General features: G+C 49.0%; 1 protein-coding gene across 16 annotated transcripts in view; it reads left to right on the top strand.

Annotated features, from left to right (window-relative positions):
• The first annotated feature begins 738 nt into the window (after nucleotides 1-738).
• BOC (BOC cell adhesion associated, oncogene regulated) overlaps nucleotides 739-8649 on the top strand; it is a 78735-nt gene continuing 70824 nt past the window's right edge. For 7 of the 16 annotated variants that reach the window (XM_086406187.1, XM_086406124.1, XM_086406109.1 and 4 more), the window contains exons 1-2: nucleotides 774-1195; nucleotides 5281-5372. The gene's annotated coding sequence lies outside the window, so the exon portion shown is untranslated. Of the gene's footprint in view, nucleotides 1196-1690; nucleotides 1757-5280; nucleotides 5373-8649 lie in introns of all 16 variants that reach the window. The other 9 variants (XM_086406049.1, XM_086406038.1, XM_086406065.1 and 6 more) reach the window with 4 other exon arrangements.

The following is an 8649-nucleotide window of genomic DNA, read 5'->3' as shown; positions in this document are numbered from 1 at the left end:
GAGCTGATACTCTGAGTGTTATCTGCCCAACACTAAAGGGAGGGCTTAACACACGCACACAAGGAGGTAACCAACTCCTCTGCAGCCGCTCCCCCTCCCTGACCTCAGCTCTCTCATCCTTTTCCTCAAGCTTCCACCCTGGGATGATGAATGGAGGTCAGGGCAGGGCGCTGTAAACCGAGGACGCGGCAAACTCTCTCTCCCCCGACCCACCGGGTAGGTCAAGGGAGGTAGCACTGGGGCTTCGGTTTCCCTATAATTTTCTTGACAGCTGCTGCCCCATTTGGGGGTAGAGGGTAGGGGAGCATTTAATAACAAAGTCTACTTTTAATGATTTATGCAATCGTTTGTTTGCAGAATGAAGGAGACCATTAAGAAGGGCGGGGATGGGTATCATAAAAAGACCTGGGGAGAAGAGACAGGCGAGGGGAGAGGATAAGTGTAGGCGAGCTAGGGTCTGAGGTGAAGCTAAAGAGAAAGTGGGGGTTCAGGGGAGCCGTGGGTGTGGGAGAAAGTTAGAAGACTTTGCTTTTGGCATGGGAAAGAAAGAGAAGTTGGGGGAAAGCACGGGATTCAGGCGCAACAGAAGGAAAATGAGTATTAGGAGAAAAAGTGAGTTTGGGGAGACTTTTTTTCTTCCAGCTTCCTTTCCAAGACTTTCTTGGCTCCACTTTGCTCCTCCCCTCCTCCCCGCCTCCTCTGCTCCCCCTCCCCCGCGCGCGGTAATGGGAGGCTCCTAGGCAGGAGAAGCAAAAGAAGGAATTGTTTGCGAGTTCAGTCATCCAAAAAAGCTTCTTCCATATGGAGGGACGGGGTGCGCAGGGCGCGGCGTTCCCTGCCTTGTCCTCCTGCTGCCACCGCCGCGGCCGCAGCTCCCTGCCGCGGGGACCCTGAGCCCCGGCCCGCCCGTGTCAGCTGCCGCGAGCGTACACTCACACACGCGCGCACACACTCACACTCACGCCCGCCGCAGCCACACGCGCCCGCACGCGCCCCCCCCTCTCCGGCCGGCAACTTCTCCGTCCGAGGCTCCTTTGTTGCTCCCACTGCGGCCGTCCTCCTGTTTTGTGTGTCCCTGGGTGTCACTGAGCGGGTTGTGTGTCCTTGCGGCCCCGGGCTGTGTGGCTCTCTCCGCGCCCACGGCGCTGGCCCCCGGACCCCGGCTCGCCCTTCCTAGGAGCCGGCTGCACCAGAGGTGAGTCACGTCGCTGAAGTTTGTTTTCTTTTCATAAAAAGTTGTGTTTGTTGGTTTGGGGAGGGGAGGGGGCGGGTTGGCGGCCGCAGGCCGAGCGATGCCGAGGAAGCGCCGGCGGGTGGCTGATGGGGACGCGCCGGCGGCGGGAGCGGTCCGAGCGCTCTGCCCGCGGGCTCCGGCGGGGGGCTGCGGCCCAGGCTGGCTGCGGGGTGCCGGGCTGCCGTCTCCGGGCCCGGGAGCGCTGCGTCTCGTTCCCTGCGGGCACGGTCTGGCTGATCATTCCCGGAAGCTTCCCTTGTGGGAGAAGGGCCGGGACAGCCTCCCAAACTTCCCCCGAAGGTTGACACCAGTTCCAGGCTCAGAGCGCAGCAGGGCCGTGGGGAGAAGCCCACATGAAGCCTGCAAATACACAAAACTATCGCACGCCCCTTTGGCCTCTTAGTGGGGTCGGAGTTTACCGTCTTGGCGTTTAAAAAAAAATTTTTTTTTTTTTAGATAGACTGAACGGACTGGGAGTAAAACAGCGCCAGGAAAACATACCCCGCTGGAAAGGTGGAAGGGGTGAGGCTGAAGTGGGGGTGTTCAGAGGTGTCTGTGGGCTTGGAGCAGCGTGCGGTCAAATGTGTGTGTGTGTGTATGTGTGTTTTCTAGTACAACGTCCTCCTGGGGTTGTGCTCTTGCGGGGGTTTGTTTGTGTAACTGTGAGAGGTGGGGAAATGATCCCTTGGAACAAGTGGGAAGGGGCTGTGGGGAAGGGCAGGAAACCCAAGAAGAATTTTCTCCTGGATTTTTGAAGGCTCTGCTTAACTTTCAGGATGCCAGTGTTCGTTTGCTCTTCCAGATGGTAGGAGAATTGGGGGTTGGGGGGTGGGGAGAGAACTGGAGGAGATTAAGGAGCCCTGGGGATTTGTTTGCTTGGTTTTGTTTTGGGGATGGGGTTACAGTGGCAGGGTTGCTTGGAAGGTTGTGTGCCTCCAGAGATGTGGCAGTAGAGCTAAGAATACCCAAACCACACACCAGCAATCCTAAACAGGCACTTTCTGGGTGTGGTGGGGTATTCTGCCGCTCCCCCATCCCTTCTCAGCAAGCTCAGATGGGTTCCAATAAGTTTTTGACCCGGAGTTACCTCTTTGAATGAACTGAGTGAAAAGTATGTTTTGGTTTCAGGCCCTTGTGCCACCTCCAGGTGCCCTGTACCCAGCTCACATTCATCACCTAGATCTTTGTTACCCAGAACTTGGCGAACATTGGCCGGTGAATGAATGAAATTTTCAAAATTCTTGAATGCACACACATTTCTGATTTATTCCACAATTGGGCCTGCAGGCAGCCCAGCCCTGTCATGGTTTGTCATCCCTTTGGATATAGCCAATAAATCAGTCTTCATTTTCTCAAGGGCAGCATGAAACAGTCTCCTTGGACTAAGGTGGGGGCTCAGGCTCCCAAACATCTGTGTGACCTGTTTTCTGAACTCAAAGTGAATCTGAGGCAAGAGTTTGACCATTTTGAGGTGTGTAACAGGTTTCCCAGGAACGTTTCTGAGGTCTTATAATTGGTACTTTTTAATGGTTTCATAATTGAAACCCAGAAGGTTCCCATGGTAATCCTGAAGCACCTTGGGGTCCCTGGGACGGAGATGGGGGGAGGTGGGGGAACAGCACTGGAGTTACGGTTTTCCTGCGGCATGAGTGTTTGAGTGAGTGTATGGAAAATGAAAGAAGTAGGAGTTGCTGCTTTGCTGACATTTCCTGCCCACACTTATTGCTCAGAGCTTGGCTCTTTAAAAAGCTGGAAGCCGTCTACACCTATAAAAGCTGAGGGTTGAGACACTGTCTTGTTCATCCTCTGTTAAGAGATCTCAGAAGAGTAACATTACAAGACACATTTTCTCAGGAGAAATCGCCCAAGCCACAGCGTTGGCTTTACTGGGGAGAGGAAGTTGATAGAAGCCAGGATAGTTGGTTCCTTGACCACAGCTGGGATGGGAAAGGGGGGAACAGAGAGCACCCTGCTTAGCTGTTGATTGGTTGGTCAACTTGTGTTAAGAGGGTAATTTATATTCTTTACCCTCCTCCAAATGGGTCCAGAAATTTTCCTTTCTTTGAAATGCTCTTTCAAATGTTTGGGCTTCTAGTTCTCTTCAGCAGCTTACCTGTGGTTTCCATACCCTAAGAAGGAATAAGAGATTTTACTCGTGGAATAATTCAGTGGACTTTGCCAGGGATCCCCAGGGTATAAGCTGGGATGGTGAGACATGAACCTGGTGGTCATAGTCTTCCATGGGACCCTGGGGATCTGAGTTCAGCTTTTGACAAAGTCCCCAGGATGGTTAAGAAATAAGAGTTTTTTCTTCCGTATCTTTTAACCAAGTGGGAAGAAGCTGAAGAGGATACAAGTGTACCAGATAATTGCTTCCAGTATTTTCTGACCTCTGAGTAAGAAAGTATTAACCTGGCACCAGGAGATATTGTACATTGGGAGTTTGCTTTCTTTCCTCCAAATTCCAAGCCTCCTTGCTATCTAGGAAAATAAGGTGGGCGTAGGAATGGGAATTGGGGAGGGAGAGAAATGCAAGTGATTCATTACAGTTTTTAAAATGTATTTACTTTAACATATGGAACTTCTTGTCATCTCCATGCTTTGATTCAGCAAGCCATTTAGCAGGCGTTTCTAGTATATCGGACCCCACCCAGACTGGGAGCTTGTTTGTCCCTGAATAGGCTTTCTTAGTCAAAGGATGGTTCTCCAAAATACTACCCCCCCCATTTTTATTTATTGTACAAGCATCTACTAATAATAAAATGTGTTTTAAAATTACTCATATGCCTGTACTATAACACAACTGTTTCTGTTCATCCATGTGCATACAGACTTTTCACATAGCTGCAATAAAAGTGTAGACTCTGTAGTCAGACAGGCCTGAAGTGTCTCTATACTTTTGACCAAAGGCTCGTAGAGAACAGGTATGTCCCCTTTGCTATTGCTGGGAACAAGCTAAATGCTGAAAGTGCTCCCACATGGAGCCTTTACATGTAATATTTTCATTTATGAGGCTGAATCAAATGTTTGGGGCTGGAGGGTGCGATGGAAGATGGTGTTTGTTTTTAATCTAGAAATCCATGTTTACAAAAAGCCTTCATAAATTGGGCTCTAGCCTCCTTGGAGCCCTCAGGGTTGGAAATGGGTAGAGAAGGGGAGGTGGAATCAGGAAGTAAGGCTTAAAGGATCCATCTCAAGTGGCACTGCCCTGAGGATTAGGAAACTTGGATGGGAGCCCTGGCTGTGCTGTGGACTCTATTCACGCTGACTCCATCCACCGAACCGATCGATTCCTGTGTCTCCATCACTACTGTCAGCTCCTCCCTAAGCTTGCCGGTCTCTCCTGCCCTTCCCTTTATCCTTCCATCCCACCGTCTTTTCCTTTCCTGCTACCACCATGCTTCTGCATGCCCTGGACAGTTGTGCTGACATATGGCTGGACTCCCCACTGTCTACCCAATGCCCCTGCATGCCCACCCCCTGCCACCACCCGCCACCACCCATCCTTCATCAGTCCCATAAACAAATCATCACTCTAAGTTTACAATCTAAATTTCTTAGCCCTGTCACATGTGGCTGTGTCTCATGATGATTACCTTGATAGAACCCTTCTACTCCAGCCTGACCCATCTGTGAGATGACCCTTGATTTTGCTGTGTGTGGGGGTCATTCCTCACCTGCTGCCCTTCCACCCCCAACCCCTTCCCCGTTAGCCCACCTTACTTTGTATGAGGGCTGCTCATAGTGTGTTCTTAACAGATATTTGGTAAATATTGGTGAAAACGGTAATGGTTTTGTAAGATCAATGACTGCTTTCAATGTAATCCTTGTTCTTCATCCATTGTTTATTCCATTTCTAGCAAAGGGCCAGGTACCTGGAGATGTAAGGAAGCCTATGATTTAGAAAAAACTGCCTTTTCTCCGTGTTCTTATTTGTAAAATGGATTAATAAGGAATTAGTCTGGTTTATAGCAATGCACCTTATAAAAAGCAAATACTTTCAAAGTGTTTGTTTATTTTGTTTGAGACACTTTCTTTTTCCTCAGGCGCAGAACAAACTTCCTGGAACCCATGACCCATGAAGGCTTGTCAACATTCACACTGTCCGAGGCTGTCAGCGATGAAATAGAAGAAGCAGGTGAGCTTTTCTGCCCACAGTCTAATATGTCTGGCTGCTTGGGTCGGTCATATTTTCATAGTTTGTGTTGCCACGTGAGGATAGACTGTTTCTCACCTTTCAGTATTGGAAGGGTCCAGTTTTCAGTGGAATCTTGACAAAACAGGTTGGTTCAGCTCAGATACTCTTGTAGTCAGAGCTTCTTTTCCCTCGGGTGACCAAGTGGACTCTCCTTTCCTGAGCCAAATTCTGTTCAACCTGTTGGATGTAAACCATTTACTATGGATTTGGAGTCACACTGCTGTGGAAAAGTCCTGCTTGGGTGTGGATGAGGAAAGCCCTGTGTTCATGCATCTACCAATGGTATTACAGCAAATGCCTTCTGGTCTGGTGTACCGGGCAGTGTTTATCTCACAAAACCTAGAGGGATTCCATGTCGTTCCATCTTCCATCTTTATTCCATCTTCTAAAATTAAGTTAGGAAATAGTTTGTCTTTTCCTAATGGAGAATTTGGCCTTATCTTCAAAGAAGGTCTTTGATGTTTGGGACAGAGTTATTGGGCAGTAAGAGTTTTGAAATCACAGGAGAAAGATGAGAGCCAGTGATTCACAATCAACTTACCTTGCTTGCCAGAGAAAATGTTGAGAAAAGTCTCAACTACTTCTCCTGGTTAATAACAGGAAAGTACATAATATGGGTTGAATTTTTTAAAAAATCATCTAAAAGGAGCTGAGCAGCAGAAAATACGGCAAAGAAATGCTTCTGCGCCTCCAAACTGAGTTTGGACACAGCAGTGGACAAGATGAGGGTGATGACTCGTGTGTCGGTTGTAGCCTTCATCCTTTCAACACGTTTTTTATTGAATGCCCGGACTAATACCAGAGCCCGCACCTTCCAGAATTCCATGACTGCAGGGAAGGGACATGCAGGCACAGCAATGCAGACTCCAGTGTGAAAGTTCTTGGGCTGGATCGTGAAGCAAGGCTTCTTGAGTGGGGAGAGCTAGTATCTCAGGCTGTCCTAGAAGTCAAGGTGGGGCTGGCAGGACATAAACATCCTTCCTGCAAATGTACTTTTCCTCAGAGGATAATAGGCTGAAGAATTCTTTTTTTTTTTTTTTTTGAAGAATTCTCAAGACAGGATATTTCAAGTTCGGAGTTGTTTTTTTTTTTTTTTTTAATTTTAGTAAAGTTAAAAACTGGAATCTCTGCATTGAATACAGAATCTCAGAAATGTGAGTCTTTGACCATGTTCTAAAAGCAGTGACTGATAGCTTTCAGGGGGCAAAGGAGAAACACACGATTGTCTTTTCTTTCTCATCCCATCAGATTTTAGCTGTGAATGTGCAGATTTTAGCAGAAACATGTGCCTGAATTCATCTTTTCACTTTTCAGTTTTGTTTGCCCTTTGTTCTACTGTCTAGGGTAGCTTTGCTTAGTTCCAAAGTCATTCCCAGAGTAGGAAGTGAGGAGATGTTTATTTTAGGGACACAGATAAGTTCCTGGGCTCTCCATTTGCCCAGGACCCTCCTTGACTGCTAAGAGGTAGCTTAGACAGGATGGGAGCTCCAGGTAAGAGGAGGAGGGTGTGTGGAACCAGCTGACCTTGGAGGTTCCCTTGCCCAGGCCTGGCTGAAATTGGACTCTTAAAGGGACAACTCCCTCACTTTTCCTGGCCTGCCAATATTTTTCCAGAATAGTCCCAGCCAAGTGGGTTTACTAGCCTGAACTTACCTAACATTACAATCCCAGCAGGTTTATTAGGTGTGGGTCACAGTTAATTGGAGAGGAAAATTTGGGGGTTCTGAGTTTATTACTTTTCTGTGAAAGCAGAAGTTGCTCTTAATTACTTCACAAAGCATCTCCCCCACTTTTCAGTCTGATGACTATCATCCCACAGAAGTGTGACGGGAGCGTGTACTTTTTTACACACCTGTGCTCACGTGAGGAGGATTTCGTCATGTAGTCAGTCAACACAGTACCTGCTTTTGCAAGTGAGACCATTGAGTGATGGAAATTCATGACTGTTTACTTCTGTCATTATGAATAGATGTTTTGTAGTGAACAAGTTACATAAAAATCCGCTGTGTCACAGCCAAGAGGTAGAGTCTAATGGCTCTTCCATTGCGCAGGCCTGCCAAGCAGTCACCTGCAGCTCTTCCTGGACGGCGTTGGTGGTCTCATCGTCGAGACGACCGCATCAGCGCCAGGTGAAAGCCCCACAGTCAGGTGCCTTGTGTTCTGTAGGCTTCTGTTCCAGAGGCGCGGGCTGGGGAATCAGGCCCGGCTTTCGCCTGCCTGGACGGTGGCAGCTTGCCAGCACGTTTCACTGGGTGGTCTTCAACAATGGAAGAGAGTAGGGGTGGGGAGCTCAGCTCTCCTACCCAACGGGGAACAAGAAGGTTGGCAGCCAATTCCCTGTCACTGAGACACCACAGAGGTCTTGAGTGTGGGTGAAAAGAACGGAACAGGTTGCTGAAGGCAGTATTCTGATGGAGTTCATCTTTGTTCCCCTGATTTTACAAACAAAGCGTTGCGTACTTGTGGAGATGCTCCCTTAAGAGGGCGAGCAAACGTGAGCAGCAGGCGCCCTTCCTTCAGGGCAAGAGGGAAGAAACATTCCCCATTCGGGGAATCATCTATGGACCTCAAGGGCAGGCTGAGACTGGCAGATCCCAGAGCCAAAGAGGCAGCCTTGCCTGCCTCCATCCTCCTTCTGGTGATGTGGAGAACAAGACCTGCCATTTAGTGAGACCTGCTGCGCACCAGGGTGCTGTGCTGAGTCCTGTGAGCACAGTCCTGTGAGCACTGTCCCGCAACCCCCAGCAGTCCTGTGAAGATGGGCAGCATGATCCTACTCGGCAGATAAGGGAGCTGAAGCCTAAATGACTGTAGAGACCTGTTGCGGTCTCACAGCTGGTAACTGGCAGAGCCAAGATTGCACGGCTGGGCTGCTAACTCCAAAACTCAGGCTTTGAGAAGAAAAAAAAAAAAGTATCCAGACAATCACTCTCTCTAAGCAGAGCTCTCTTAGCTTGGGAAAACTGTTTCTTTTGTAGCTAACAAAGTGCAAGGGGCAGGTGGCGGCCTTTGTGAGACTTGCCTTAAGAGACAGGAATTGAAAACTGGGGCCACAAATGAAAGGTCCCAACTGGCTTCGCAGCAGTCGAGGCATGAGGGGAGCCGGGTCCTGAGACCCAGCTGAGGTCCAGCTCCTCAGGCAGTGCTGAAAGCTGCTGCTCTCTTGGGTCTCTTCTTGGAATGTGTCTCCCGGCTTTTCTCCCTCTGGGACATTATC

The sequence above is a fragment of the Bos grunniens genome, chromosome 1 (assembly GCF_055505025.1).
Source record: "Bos grunniens cultivar Pamir isolate PY7600 chromosome 1, Bosgru_T2T1.0, whole genome shotgun sequence".
Lineage (NCBI taxonomy): Eukaryota > Metazoa > Chordata > Mammalia > Artiodactyla > Bovidae > Bos > Bos grunniens.
Note: the sequence above shows the minus strand (reverse complement) of the source record. Positions and strands in the feature narration are given on the sequence as shown.